General features: G+C 45.6%; 1 protein-coding gene across 3 annotated transcripts in view; it reads left to right on the top strand.

Annotated features, from left to right (window-relative positions):
- The window catches only part of acads (acyl-CoA dehydrogenase short chain), a 177,312-nt gene that overhangs the window by 138,759 nt on the left and 23,407 nt on the right, over window positions 1-15,146 (top strand). The window lies entirely within an intron of this gene.

The following is a 15,146-nucleotide window of genomic DNA, read 5'->3' as shown; positions in this document are numbered from 1 at the left end:
TAAAACCTGCCCTATGTCCCCTTTCCCATATATTGCAACCATTGTCCATATATGCAATCCCAAATAAACTATTGCACTTGGTGCCAATATCATGTTATCTCAGTTAAACAAATGCAGGCATTTTCAAGATCATTTTTACTTGTTTTTTTATACCTTCATAGGAAGTGCGTCACTGGCTAGGCCAGCATTTATTGCCCATCCCTAATTGCCCTTGAGAAGGTAGTGGTGAGCTGCTGCCTTGAACCACTGCAGTCCATGTGATGTAGGTACACCCAAAATGTTGTTAGGGAAGGAGTTCAGGATTTTGACCCAGTGACAATGAAGGAATGGTGATTTATTTCCAAGTCAGGATGGTGAGTGGCTTGGAGGGGAACTTCCAGGTGGTGGTGTTCCCATGTGTCTGCTCTCCTTGTCCATCTAGATGGTAGCGGTCGAGGATTTAGAAGGTGCTGTCTAAGGAGGCTTGGTGAGTTCCTGCAGTGCATCTTGTGCTGCCACTGTGCTTCGGTGGTGGAGGGAGTGAATGTTTGTGGATGGGGTGCCAATCAAGCAGGCTACTTTGTCCTGCAGGGTGTCAAGCTTCTTGAGTGTTTTGGGAGCTGCACTCATCCAGGCAAGTGGGGAGTATTCCGTCACACTCCTGATTTGTTCCTTGTAGATGGTGGACAGGCTTTGGGGAGTCAGGAGGTGAATTCCTCGCTGAAGGATTCCTAGCCTCTGACCTACTGTTGTATTTATATGGCTAATCCAGTTCAGTGTCTGGTTATGGCAACCCCCAGGATATTGACAGTGGGGGATTCAGCAATTGTAATGCCATTGAATGTCCAGGGACGATGGTTAGATTCTGTCTTGTTGGACATGTCATTGCCTGACACTTGTGTGGCAAGCATGTTACTTGCCACTTTTCAGTCCAATCCTGGATATTGTCCAGGTCTTGCTGCATTTGGACATGGACTGTTTCAGTTTCTGAGGAATCATGAATGGTGTTGAACATTGCGCAATCATCAATAAATATCCCCACTTCTGACCTTATGATGGAAGGAAGGTCATTGATGAAGCAGCTGAAGATGGTTGGGCCTAGGACACTACCCTGAGGAACTCCTGCAGTGATGTCCTGGAACTGAGATGATTGACCTCCAAAAACCACAACCATCTTCCTTTGTGCTAGGTATGGCTCCAACCAGTGGAGAGTTTTCCCCCTGATTCTCATCAACTCCAGTTTTGCTAGGGCTCCTTGAAGCCACACTTGGTCAAATGCTGCCTTGATGTCAAGGGCAGTCACTCTCACCTCACCTCGGGAGTTCAGCTCTTTCTTCCATGCTTGAGCCAAGGCTGTAATGAGGTCAGGAGCTGAGTGATCCTAGTGAAACTCAAAATGAGCATCAGTGAGCGGGTTATTGCCAAGTAAGTGCCGCTTGATAGCACTGTTGATGACCCCTTCTAACACTTCACTGATGATCAAGAGTAGACTGATGGGGCACTAATTAGCTGGGTTGGATTTTTCCTGCTTTTTGTGTGCGGACATACCACATTGCTGGGTAGATGCCAGTGTTGTAACTCTTTCGAGTACAAACACGTTTCCATCTGTTCCTATTCAGATGAAGTTACATTGTTTCATAGTTTGCCATTGTGAGATTTGAACTCTTGATCTTGGCGTTACAAACCCAGTACCATAACCATTTGGCTATTTAGGCCAAGCTGAAGTTACATTGTTTCATAGTTTCCCATTGTGAGATTTGAACTCTTGATCTTAGGGTTACAAACCCAGTACCATAACCACTTGGCTGCACTGGAACAGCTTGGCTAGGGGCGTGGCAAGTTCTGGAGCACGAGTCTTCAGTACTGTTGCCAGAATATTATCAGGGCCCATAACCTTTGCAGTATCTAGTGCCTTCAGCCATTTCTCGATATCACGTGGAGTGAATCGAATTGGCTGAAGACTGGCATCTGTGATGCTGGGGACCTCCAGAGGAGGTTGAGATGGATCATCCACTAGACACTTCTGGCTGAAGATTGTTGCAAATGTTTCAGCTGTATCTTTTGCATTGATGTGCTGGGCTCCCCCATCATTGAGGACGAAGATATTTGTGGAGCCTCCTCCTCCAATAGGTATTTAATTGTCCACCACCATTCACGACTGGATGTGGCAGGACTACAGAGCTTCAATTTGATCCATTGGTTATGGAATCGCTTGGCTCTGTTTATCACTTGCTGCTTATGCTGTTTGGCACACCAGTAGTCCTGTGTTGTAGCTTCACCAGGTTGACACCTCATTTTTAGGTTTTCCTGGTGCTGCTCCTGGCATGCCCTCCTGCACTCTTCATTGAACCAGGGTTGATCCCCTGGCTTGGTGATAATGGTAGACTGGGAGAATATGCTGGGCCATGAGGTTGCAGATTGTGGTTGAGTACAATTCTGCTGCTGCTTATGCACAGCACCTCATGATTGTGCAGTTTTGAGTTGTTAGATCTGTTCAAAATCTATCCCACTTAGTACAGTGGTAGTGCCACGCACCATGATGGAGGGTATCCTCAATGTGGAGACAGAACTTTGTCTTCACGACTGTGCGATAGTCACTCCTGCTGATACTGCCTTGGACGGATGCATCTCCAATAGGTAGATTGGTGAGGATGAGGTCAAGTATGTTTTTCCCTCTTGTTGGAACTCTCACCATCTGCTGCAGACAGAGGGGAGGCAGTGGTGTAGTGGTATTGTCACTGGTCTAGTAATCCAAAGACACAGGGTAATGATCTGGGGACCTGGGTTTGAGTCTAATGATGATCACGAAACCATTGTCAACTGTTGTAAAAACCCATCGGGTTCACTAATGTTCTTTAGGGAAGGAAATCTGCTGCTCCTCCCTGGTTTAGCCTACATGTGACTCCAGACCCACAGCAATGTGATTGACTCTTAACTGCCCTGAACCTACACCACATGGTCATCAGCGGTTCAAGATGATGGCTCACTATCATCTTCTCAAGGGCAATTAGGGATGGGCAATAAATGCTGTTCCTAGCAGCGATACCCACAGCCCATGAATGAATAAAAAAAACGCATCCAGCAGCTATGTCCTTTAGGACTCGGCCTGCTGGGTCAGTAGTGGTGCTACCGAGCCATTCTTGGTGATGGACATTGAAGCCCCCAACCCAGAGAACATTCTGTGCCCTTGCCACCCTCAGTGATTCCTTCAAGTGGTGTTCAACATGGAAGTGGTGTTCACCAGCTGAGGGGTTCACCAGGGGGTGGGGGTATTGCAGTATGTGATATTACAGTACGTTTTCTTGCCCATGTTTGATCTCATGCCCTGGGGTCTGGAGTCAATGTTGTGGACTCCCAGGACAACTCCCTCCCATCTGTATATCACTGCTGGGCCTTTCCTGCCGGTGAGACAGGACATACCCAGGGATAGTGATGGTGGTATCTGGGACATTATCTGTAAGGTATGATTCCGTGAGTATGACTATGTCAGGCTATTGCTTGACTAGTCTGTGAGGCAGCTCTCCCAATTTTGGCACGAGTTAGTAATGTTAGTAAGGAGGACTTTGCAGCGTCGACAGGGCTGAGTTTGCTGTTGTCATTTCTGGTGCCTAGGTTGATGCCAGGTGATCTGTCCCATTTCATTCCTTTTAGACCTTTTAACAGTTTGATATAACTGAGTGACTTGCTAGGCCATTTCAGAAGGTATTTAAGAGTCAACCACATTGCTGTAGGCCAGACCAGGTAAGGATGGCAGATTTCCTTCCCTAAAGGGCATTAGTGAACCAGATGGATTTTTAACAACAATCAATTATGATTTCATGGTCATCATTAGAATTTTAATTCCAGATATTTTTACTGAATTCACATTTCACCATCTGCTGTTAACGGGATTTTAACCCGGGCCCCAAGTGCATTACTGTGGGTCATGACCCTGACAATATCACTATGCCACCATCTTACAGCAAAAACAATAACTACTTGTGTTTAAATAGTATCTTTAACATAGTGAAATCTCAAGGTGCTTAATAGGAGCATCATGAAACAAGATTTAAAGCAATATCAGAACAGTGAGAGTTACAGAGTTAGGTTTAATGAGCAGCTTAAAGGAAAGAGAGAGATGTTTAGGGAGGTAATGTCAGAGCATCTAAAGGCATGGCCGGCAATGGTAGAGCAATAATAATTAGGATGCATAAAAGACTATAATTGGGGGAGGGCAGAGATTTCAGGGCGTTGTCAGACTGGAGGAGGTTACATTGAGTGGGAGGAAAGCAATGCAAATAGACTTTCAGCCCAAGTTCCAAAATCAGCTGAATAAACTAAAAATTGCCAGGAGGAAGACGGAGTTTCTTTGGCTTTGTGTATACAATAGGTGTTGAGGAATTTCTAAATTTGAGACCTATCAGCAAAATATTAACTGCATTTTGATGGTTAGAACACCAATTTTCTGTTCAGCAGATTTAATCTAGTAATAAAGATACCGATATTTGTCAGCTTTGTGTGAATAGGCTCAGAGTGAGAATATCTAATGTAAACTCCAATATCATAGTTTATCAGTGCATTACAGTGGAAAAGTAAGGTCTTTTACTACATTCTAAAATAAGTTTAAGGGGAAGGCTGAATACTTGGATTAATTCAGATTTGGGCTGCACTGAAACTTGGATAGTCAAAATTTGATGTACAAGCTGTTGGGTGGGAGAGTCTTCCTGGGCCCATTAAAGAATTGGATACCATGGGGCAACAATTCTTCTTGTGCCACTGGCAAAACATTTTGCACGCTGCAGAGCAAACACAGTGATCCGTAACTCATTAAGTCAGTCATCATGCAAATGTAAAATGATCTAAGTAACTGTATTCAGTTCACGGCTTTTTTTTAAAATGTAACTTTGAACAACCATCTGCTCTGGCTGTGTGCCCAGTTTCAACACACAGCTGTATGCATGTTACTCCTGTATAATTGTTCCTCTGTCAGACCCAGCTGTGTGCTCAGGAGGCAGCTGCACGACAAATCACTCAATAACACCTGCTCTTGTTTCAGTTAAAGAGACATTGTCCCTTTAATTGCCCACCTCCTACCTGTTTTCTGTTTAGAACCTATCACAACCGTTGCATCTTGTTCTGACTCATAGGAGTTCCTTCTGCAAGATACTTCTGACTCAACAGAGCCACCACTGTAATTCATTGTAATATCTATAGTCTCTGGTATTTCCATGAGTATGCCATTGAATTTTACAGAGGCCTCTTTGTGTAAAGAGCTTTTCAGTGCATACCAGCATGTACTGTAGATAATAGCAAGGCATCCATCTGAAGGCTTTTTGTATAGAATTGCTGAAACATTCAAACAGCAGGAACTTTCACAGTTGCTGCATGAGCTTCCTCAGACAGAATATTTGGAGGTCCTAAAATTCCAAGAGGGTTTTATGCAGACCTATCAGAACTGTATTCATCAAGTTTAAAGGTAAATTCTGTTCCCGTTCAGTAAATAGTGGAACATATGGGATCAGTAGCATTGGAGATAGACATAAAAATAAACCGTTACTTCTCAACATTTCTTTGCTGCATACTCACTTGGGAACCTTTTCAAGCCTGGACCAGAATTTTATGGGATTGAGATTAGATAGCAAAGTCAACTGACAGAATAATCCCAGCACCATGGAAGCCACATGTAAACATGGCTATCCTGAATGCAGCTGGCCCAATTCCGGGCACTCAGGCAGCCCAATTTTGGGAAGGGTTCCTGAAACAGATGTTAAGCCCGCTATTTGCATAGGTGAAACATCCAATGGAATTGACAATCCTGGGCACTGTTAGCTCAACCTTTAGCCATATGATGGGCAACGCGGAATGTACACGTACATGCAGCCTTCCATATTGGAAACTTAGGCCCCTATTTTATTCCTGCAAAACCCCGAGTGAGGTGTCAACATATTTCTGGGCTTTAGTATCCTGGATTTTGGATTTTTTTAAAAGTTATAGCTATTTTCGAATTGAGCCATGTCTATATGAACAGTGAAAAATAATTTATATTTCCTGTGCTAGTATGGAGTTTTGTGGAATAGTGACTCAATAGGATAGAATTTCATAGAATCCTAGTATGGTTACAGAACAGAAGGAGGCCATTTGGCTTGTCATGTCTGAGCCAGCTTAGTTGCTCAGCTAGTCCTACTCCCTAGCTTTTTCCCAATAGCTCTGCAAATTTTTTTCACTTCAGGTAACTGTTCAATTCCCTTTTGAGAGCTATGATTGAATCTGCCTGCACCACACACACTGCATTCCAAATCATAATCACTTTTGCCAATTACTTTAACACTTAAACTGTGCCCTCTGATTCTTAACCCTTCAGCCAATAGGAACAGTTTCTGTCCACCTACTCTATCCAGACCCCTCATGATTTTGAGCACCTCCATTAAATCTCTTCCCAATCTTCTCTTCTCTAGGGAAAGCAGTCCATGCTTCTTCAATCCATCCATGTAATTGATGTTATGCTCAGATGGATCAGGCGCCCAATATGGAAACCATACAATTTTCATTTACTTTGAAATGAGGTGTAAAGGAGTTAAGACCTCACACTATATATTTTTATAAAAGATATATATCGAACCTAAGGCTAATTTATAAAATTTTAAAAACTGGATAAAAACTTTAAAATGACTGAAGCCATATCTGGCTGTGACTTTCAAACAAAAGGAAATTTTTGGCAATTTCAGAGAAGCTGACACCTCGTTATCCCTGAAGAGATGCTAATGACCTATGAGTTGCAGAAAGCAAGTTCAAAGGGAATTATACAAAGGCCATCTACATTCCCTAAGCCAGGCCCCCCATCGGCGGGTTTAATGGTGGGGGAGAGGGGTAGAATTTGGCAGGAGGTCCAAAAATCGGTTTCACGCTGGCGTGAAATGATGGCAGGATCTTCTGCTTCTGCCCACCATGGCGGGTGGTGATTCCCATCAGAGGTTGAAACTAATTTATATCCTGCTAATGGAATGCAGATGAAGTCCCGACCAGAATCGCCACGCCAGCGGGAAATCGCGCCAGTCCAGAACACATCTGGACCAATGTGGTGTGTAAAAGTTGGGACTTACCTTAAGTAGGCCTTCGGCAGCTCATGGAGATCTGAGGAGAAGATGGAGGCCTCCAGCAACCGGACCCTGGAACACCATGTGCAGCACTGGTCGGGCGGAGCTTCAACCACGTGGATCTTCTGTTTGAAGCAGCATCCAGGAAATGGTTGTTGCTGGTGCACCCACTTCACCCAGGGTTGGGACCTTCTTCCAGGGATCTTGCCATGGGATTGTATCATCTGGCTGCAGGTGAAATGCAGCAGGAGAAACTGTTGGGCGCCAAGGGTCTGTTGAGGGGTGATCAGGGATTGAAAGAAACATAGGATAGGAATGAAGAGGTGATGCGGGGCTTCAAGCCTAGAGGCGCGGCTTGGTTGGCTGGGGTGCTGGGGAAAAGGTATGGGAGGGGTCTTGAAAAACGGCAGTTGGAACGGAGTGGGAGGGTGGGAAGGGCCATGGTGGGTTCCGGAAGGGCTGGGAGTTTATGTGCAAGTCTGAAGGGGCATGAGGGTGTTGAAGCAACAAAGGCTATGGAGGGTGTTGAGATGTGAAGAGACATGGGAGTTGCCAATGTGTGTGAAGGGGCATGAGGGAGGTGTCAAGGTGTCAAGGGGCATGGGGGTGGTGTTGAGGTGTGAAGGGGCTTGAGGTGTGAAGAGGCATGGGGTGTTGAGGTGCAAAGAGGCATGGGGTGCATGGAGGTGTGAAGGGGCATGGGTTGTAAGGAGGTGTGAAGGGGCATAGGGTATATGGAGGTGTGAAGGGGCATGGATGGTATGGAGCTGTGATGGGGTATGGGGTATATGGAGGTGAGAAGGGGCATGGGGTGTATGGAGGTGTGAAGGGGCATGGGGTGTGTGAAGGGTAATAGGGTGTATGGAGGTGTGAAGGGGCATGGGGTGTATAGAGGTGTGAAGGGGCATGGGGTGTATGGAGGTGTGAAGGGGCATGGGGTGTGTGAAGGGGCATGGGGTGTATGGGGGTGTGAAGGGGCATGAGGTGTATGGAGGCGTGAAGGGGCATGGGGCGTATGAAGGCGTGAAGGGTCATGGGGCGTATGGAGGTGTGAAGGGGCATGGGGTGTATGGAGGTGTGAAGGGTCATGGGGTGTATGGAGGTGTGAAGGGGCATGGGGCATATGGAGGTGTGAAGGGGCATGGGGTGTGTGGAGGTGTGAAGGGGCATGAGCTGTATAGAGGTGTGAAGGGGCATGGGGCATATGGAGGTGTGAAGGGGTATGAGGGACTGTCGGGGTGTGAAGAGATTCACAGGGAGGGTTTGGTGGAGTCTATTGTGGAATCCTAGGGGGTGAACTGAGTGTAGGAGTGGTAGGAGGGAATAGTGAAGGTTACAGTGGGTAGAGGGAGCTGGTAGGTGGGAGGGTGAGGGCACAACCATGTTATTGGTGGGGGGTTGGGCAGGAGGAGGACTGGCAAGTCGATGGCGACGGGGGTGGGATTCTCAGGGAGGAAAGGTACGTGGACATTGATTTGAACATTGTTGAAGGAGAAGGGAGAGGGTTGAAGGGTAACGATGGTGGGGAGTAGGGATGGAAGTTATGCTGGGGGGGGCGGTCAATGGTTATGGGGGATAGGGTGTGGGTGACTAGGGGAGGGGAATTGGTGTTGGTGCTCAAGATGAATGTGTCTACCAGCATTGCTGGTCTGGTTGAAACTATGCAGAGCCTAGTGGTGCCGATCTAAAGATGCTGCATGGGAGTTGGGTCAGTGGGTGGGTGGAGATGCAGTTCATCTTAACTGGACAACTGAAAGGGAACCTCAGCATGTAGCATTGACAATGCTAGGGCCCTAGGACATATGAGACTCTGAAGGATAAAGGCTCAGCGTGTGTGGGACAGTTCTTGCACATGGCTCGTAAGGGCCCTGGCATGTACCCTTGACTCCCTGCAGATGCCTCATGCCGTGGGATTGGGTGTCCGCAGGCAGATGAAGGGTGCGGGATGGGTGCGTGATTAGTAAGTTTTAAGGACAACGCTGGAACAAGACAGTAGACTTATTGAAGTGAAAGTGGTTATACTTACAAAAGTTCTCTAATTGTGATTTTCAATTGGTCACCTGTGCAACCAGTTGCAATTTAATCATTCTTGATTTTCCTTTCTTTGTGACTTTTTCTAAGTGCTCCCCCGACATCCACAACAAGCTGGAGGCAGCCTGCTGACCAGTTGACCCTGTTGTCTTGGATGACTTTGGCGGGCGCCCTTTGGAGAACCAAGGCCTGGAGGGCCCAGCTTACTCTGGCTGTCCTGCTGTGGAGCAGCTGTTCCCTCTGCGGTCACAGAGGACGTGGTTGAAGGGTTCACAGGCAAAGGGGATTCGGAAGGGCATGACAACCTCTGAGCTTCCTGAGTGGATGTCCCAGGGGTGGCCAGCTGCTGCTCCATCTCCCTTGGGTGCCTGAGGGCCCTGCCTGGCTCCATCCCCCCTCTCGCATAGCCACTGCAGAAAATCCCCCGTGGCTAACACAGTGAAGTACAGGTCTGAACACATCTCTGGCAGAATCTGCTGGACTGGGATCTCCATGGAGTCTGCCATATTCCCCATGGAGACTTTGATGCATATGCATGTCGGCACCACTTCATCAGCCAGCAGAAGGATGGCCTCCTTTGCCTCGCATGTCACCCTGTTGAGGGTCTGACATTTCTGCATGATGTTCCTTCACCTCTTTCTGACTCTCCAGGATCACTTGGAAGGCCGATTCCAGAGGCCCATCATCAGACTCGGACCTCGCAGATGCCTCTTCTCCAGCACTCTTCCAAGTGCCGGTGAGCTCAGCTGACTCTGTCCCCCTCTGCTGCCAACAAATCTCTGTGACCACCAGAGAGTGAGACCCTTCCTACACTAGAGCTCACACCCACCAAGGTGTGTATCTCTGGGCTGGTGGAGGGTGCAGGTGTCTGTTGTGATGCCTCTACAGTTTCACATCTCCCTTCTTGAGCTCTCTTCTCACTCCTCTCTGGGCGTGGGCTTATGCTGAAGCCTGTCAGGGCTCAGGCCTTGGCCTCTTCCTGGTGGCACCTGTAAGTGAGAGAGGAGAGAACAAGTTACAGCATGAGCTGCATCCGACATGGAGGCACTCTTGGCCTAAGGTTTCTATTCCATGCATGAATCCTTACTGGGAGGAGGCCCAAATCCAATCTATCCATTTCCAATGCCCGCTCCCACTCCACACCTGCCAGCTGAGCTGCCCTCTCCTTGAACTCTGTCAGGACGTCCAGTTGTGGGCAACTGGCTCTCGCCGGTCGTGGTTTAACTTATCCTGCTCAAAGATAACAGAGAAGATTGTGTTGAAAGGAAGTATATATGAACATACGAACATGGAACAGGAGTAGGCCACTTGACCCTACAAACTTGCTCCACCATTCAATTAGATCATGGCTAATCTGACTGTAATCTCCCAGCTACCCTCGATAACCTTTCACTTCCTTGTTAATCAGGAATTTATCTAGCTTTGCTTTAAAAATATTCAAAGACCCTGCTTCCACTGCCTTTTTGGGAAGAGAGTTCCAAAAACTCACGTCCCTTTGAGAGAAAACATTTCTCTTCATCTCTGTCTTAAATGAACGACTACTTATTATTAAACCATGACCCCTAATTCTAGATTCTTCCTCAAGAGGAAACATCCTCTCTATATCCACTCTTTCAAGACCCCTCTGAATCTTAAAGTTTTGATCAAGTCACCTCTTACTCTTCTAAACTCCAGTGGATACAAGCCTAAACTGTCCACCCTCTCCTCATAAGACAGCCTGCCCATTCCTGGTATTAGCCTAGTAAACCTTCACTGAACTGCTTCTAACACATTTACACCTTTCCTTAAATAAGGAGACCAATACTGTACATAGTGCTCCAGATGTGGTCTCACCAGTGCCTGTGCAACTGAAGCATAATCTCCCCACTTTTGTATACAATTCCCCTCACAATAAACAATAACATTCTATTAGCTTTCCTAATTACTTGGTGTACCTGCATTCTAGCCTTTTGTGATTCATGTACTAGGACACCCAGATTCCTCTGAACCTCAGAGCTCTGCAGTCATTTAGATAATATGCTTCTTTTTCATTCTTCCCGCCAAAATGGACAATTTCATGTTTGCCCACATTATACTCCATGTCCCAGGTCTTTGCCCGTTCACGTAGCCTATTCATGTCATTTTGCAGCCTCTTTAGGTCCTCTTCACAACTTACTTCCTTACCTATCTTTGTGTTATCAGCAAAATTCACAACCATACACTGTCCCTTCATCCAAGTCATTTATATAAATTGTAAAAAGTTGAGGCCCAGCACTGATCCCTGTGGCACACCACTCGTTATATCCCTCCAACCAGAAAAAGATGCATTTATGGCTACTCTCTGTTTCCTGTTAGCTAGGCAATCTTCTTTCCAATGTGTTACCTCCTACACCATGAGCTTTAACTTTCTGCGATCACCTTTGATGTGGCATCTTGTCAAATGCCTTCGGGAAATCTTAAGTACAGTGCATCCACCGGTTCCCCTTTACCCACAGCACATGTGACTTCTTCAAAGAACTCCAATAAATTGGTTAAACATGAATTCCCTTTCACAAAACCACGTTGACTCTGCCTGATTACCTTGAAGGGGTGCCCTGCTATAACATCTTGAATAATAGCTTCTCACATTCTCCTAGATTTTAAGTTAACTGGCCTGTATTTTCCCACTTTTGGTCTCCCTCCCTTTTGGAATAAAGGAGTTACATTTGCTATTTTCCAATCCAGTGGAACCTTCCACAAATCTGGTGATTTTTGGAAAATTAAAACCAACACATCCATCTATTTCACTAGCCACTTCTTTCAAAACCTTAGGATGAAGTCCATCAGGACCCAGGAATTTGTCAGCCCACAGCTCCTTGTACATCCCAATTTCACGTTCATTTATGAAGCTTCCACTCTTGGAGATAACCCCACTGTGTGGCATCGTATTAATGCATTGCATGTTGTCCAGAAAGGCTCTGGGCTAGTGGCACCACCACCAGCCTCCACCCCCCCACCCCCCACCACCACCACCACCACCACCACCACCCCCGCCCCCCTTCCCCCAACCACCCCTTCTCCCTTCTGTATAGCATCGACCTCTCTTTGTGGAAGGATGAAGGAGGCACAGTGGTCACTCCACCTGACTGCAGTGGGTCTATGAGGCAAGACCTTATGCCATTGCCATTGAGGCCCATGTGCCCTGACATTCATTGGTTTCATTGTGGTTACTGTGAGCAGCTAAAGCATCGCTTGCTCTTGCAGAGCAAATGAGATAATTCGTTCTCTTCTGGCATCGGAGGACTATCTTGCACTGGACAGTCTGGGCACTGACAGCATCAGCGATCTGCGCCCATGTAGGGTTGATTTCCCTACTCAGCCTCCTCCTCCCATCAACTGAGTAAAGAACCTGGTCAAGGAGGATGCACAGGGATGCGTCACTGAACATAGGTGCAGGAGGTCCCTGACCCTTACTGCCATCGCTATGGTCCTTGTCAGTAAGTTGAATGTCCGGCAGCCTTTTAAATGTGGCACCCGCATATGACACCAGGGTGCGCGCCATCCAGCCCGTCTTGCCGCACAAAACTCCAGGAAACCTGTGACTGCATAACTAATTATGCCACGACCACAAGATATGGTGGGATTTCCTGTTGACCTCTGTCCCCAACTCGCGACGGGATTTAGTCCCCAAAGGGAGAAATCTGCACTACTAGTCTGCTAGGACTAAGGACCTTGCAACCTCCTTTAACTTCTTACTGGTTGAAACATGAACAATCTCAAGAATCCAGACAAAGGAATATACATCATTTGTCAAAGCCAAGTGAAGAGTTGCTTATAAAGGGGGGAGATCAAAATCAAAACACTTTTCTGTTCACGGACCAGTAGTGAGAGGAGAAATCAGAACTGTTTAAATTAAGCCCCCTTCTGTCCATAACAGAGGACATGAGGGTTTGTCACTAGGGATCCTTTTATCCTTTGACCTGTCATGTTAATTTAAGACTGTCCAAGATTTGCTTTGTGATATTCTGTTGACACCTGCCCCCCAATGTATGCAGGGAGGTACAATATTCACATTGGCAGGCCCTGTTGATGGAACCTTCCCTTCTCAAAGGGAACTGCATCAGCAGAGCATGACACTGCATCAAGGGAAGTATGCCAGGGTGATCAACGGCCACTGTTGCCTGTTTGGATACACCTAACGAGATGTTCCTAATTACTTGAGGTTGAGAACCGGAACGTCTTCTCAGGCTGGATCAGCAGAGGAGCAGATTCCAAGCTGTGCTATCTCCTGTAAGGACTACAGTGAAACACAGGATTTCACGTATGCTGGGAGAGAAATTGTCAGTTGTGACCTGAAATGTGCCTGTGCTTTCTCGGTTGACTTATGGTATGGTATTTTGGAATAGCACCAAAGAAAACTCCTCTTGCAAGCATCATTTGTAGTAAAACCTTGATTTCAACGGCCAGCAAACAGGTGCTGGACTGTCTTGTTTCTTGTCTGCAGACTACCTCAAAGTCCCTTTCCCAGAAGATGATCTAATATTAGTCACTTGTTTTTCAAGTCTCAGCAAAGGATGCTGATGGTTCAAGATGCTTTTTTAATGTTCTTCAGATTCTTTGTAAATATTTGTCCCCCTTCTTGTGACACTCACGGTTAATTGTCCCTTTCCCTTCAAATTTGACTTGCATGTAATTTTCCTCTACTACCAGTGCTGTCATTCCTAGTCACACCTGAGTTTGCAGTGGGAGTCATGCATAGTTATGAGAATGGGATTAGCATAGAAAATTGATTAGTGTTAGCCATTGAACAATCAGGCAAGACCAAAGATACTGCAAACTTAAATTAAAGCTGGTTTATACCGGATAATGAAGATCATGGCCTTTAGTCTTAACACTATTGAAGAAGCTTAATGTAAATGATTGCTCAGCTAGATGGCTGAGTTTGTTTCTAGCTTCAAACATGTGGCCCTTGTGATAGTGTCATGCCTAGGTAACTTTTGTACTGCAGCCTATGCCCATCCTTACCAGGAATGGTCTGAATAGCAGCATAACATTGCAAATGATCATATATTAAACTGTGTTGGCTTCACATCTGAGCCCAATAGTACATTATATTAAAGCCAAAATGCAGTACACAGACTATTGGTAGAATCTGATGCTCTACAGCAGTTATAGGTTTATGGAGATACTTCAAAAGTTCTTAACTGGCTGTGCAGAGCTTTAGGGTATGGTAGCACAGCGGTTATGTTACTGGGCTAGTGATCCAGAAGTCTGGACTAATGTAAAGAGACATGAGTTCTAATTGCACCACAATAGCTGGAAAACGTAAATTCAGTTAATTCAATAAATCTGGAATAAAAAGCTTGTATCCGTAATAGCCGCCATGACATTACTGGATTGCTGTAAAAACCCATCTGGTTCATTAATGATCTCGCCCTGCCTGGCCTATATGTGACTCTAGACCCACAACAATGGCATTGGTTTTACCTTCTGAAATGGCCTACCAAACCATTCAGTTATATCCAAGATGACAGCTCACCGCCACCTTCTGAAGGGCAATTAGAGATGGGCCATAAATGCTGGCCTTGCCAGCCATTGCTCATACACCATGAATGAATAATAGAAAAAAATCTTAAAGGCGTTATATAAATGCAAGTTCTTTCTCTAAACATTATATTTTCTCATACAATTCAGTGTAAATCCCACAATAAAGTTTTAAAGGATTATTAAGAATATGTCATCTTTACAGTATGCAGTATTGGTCCTTTGTCTAATTGGAAGTCCATTTGGGTCTTCAGTCCTCTGTAATTCAACAACAACAAAAAACCAAAAGCATTGAACAAAACCTTTTAAAATTCCCTCATCTGAAATCACTGCTATATAGCTGTTTGAATGTTGAATTTACATACCAAAGTGACTTAGTTTTGCTACATTAACACATTACAAAACTAGCCTTAATACTGCAGAAACGTTATGCTTCCAATTGATTCTGATGCAGTTCCAAGTTATACCTGTCCTATGTGTTCTTTATTTTCAACCTTTTCAGATTGGTCATCTTCATAATTTTATTGTGCCACTTAAAAATTTACAAAACTCAAATTAAAT

The sequence above is a fragment of the Carcharodon carcharias genome, chromosome 13 (assembly GCF_017639515.1).
Source record: "Carcharodon carcharias isolate sCarCar2 chromosome 13, sCarCar2.pri, whole genome shotgun sequence".
NCBI lineage: Eukaryota > Metazoa > Chordata > Chondrichthyes > Lamniformes > Lamnidae > Carcharodon > Carcharodon carcharias.
This window is presented reverse-complemented; position numbering and strand designations above follow the sequence as displayed.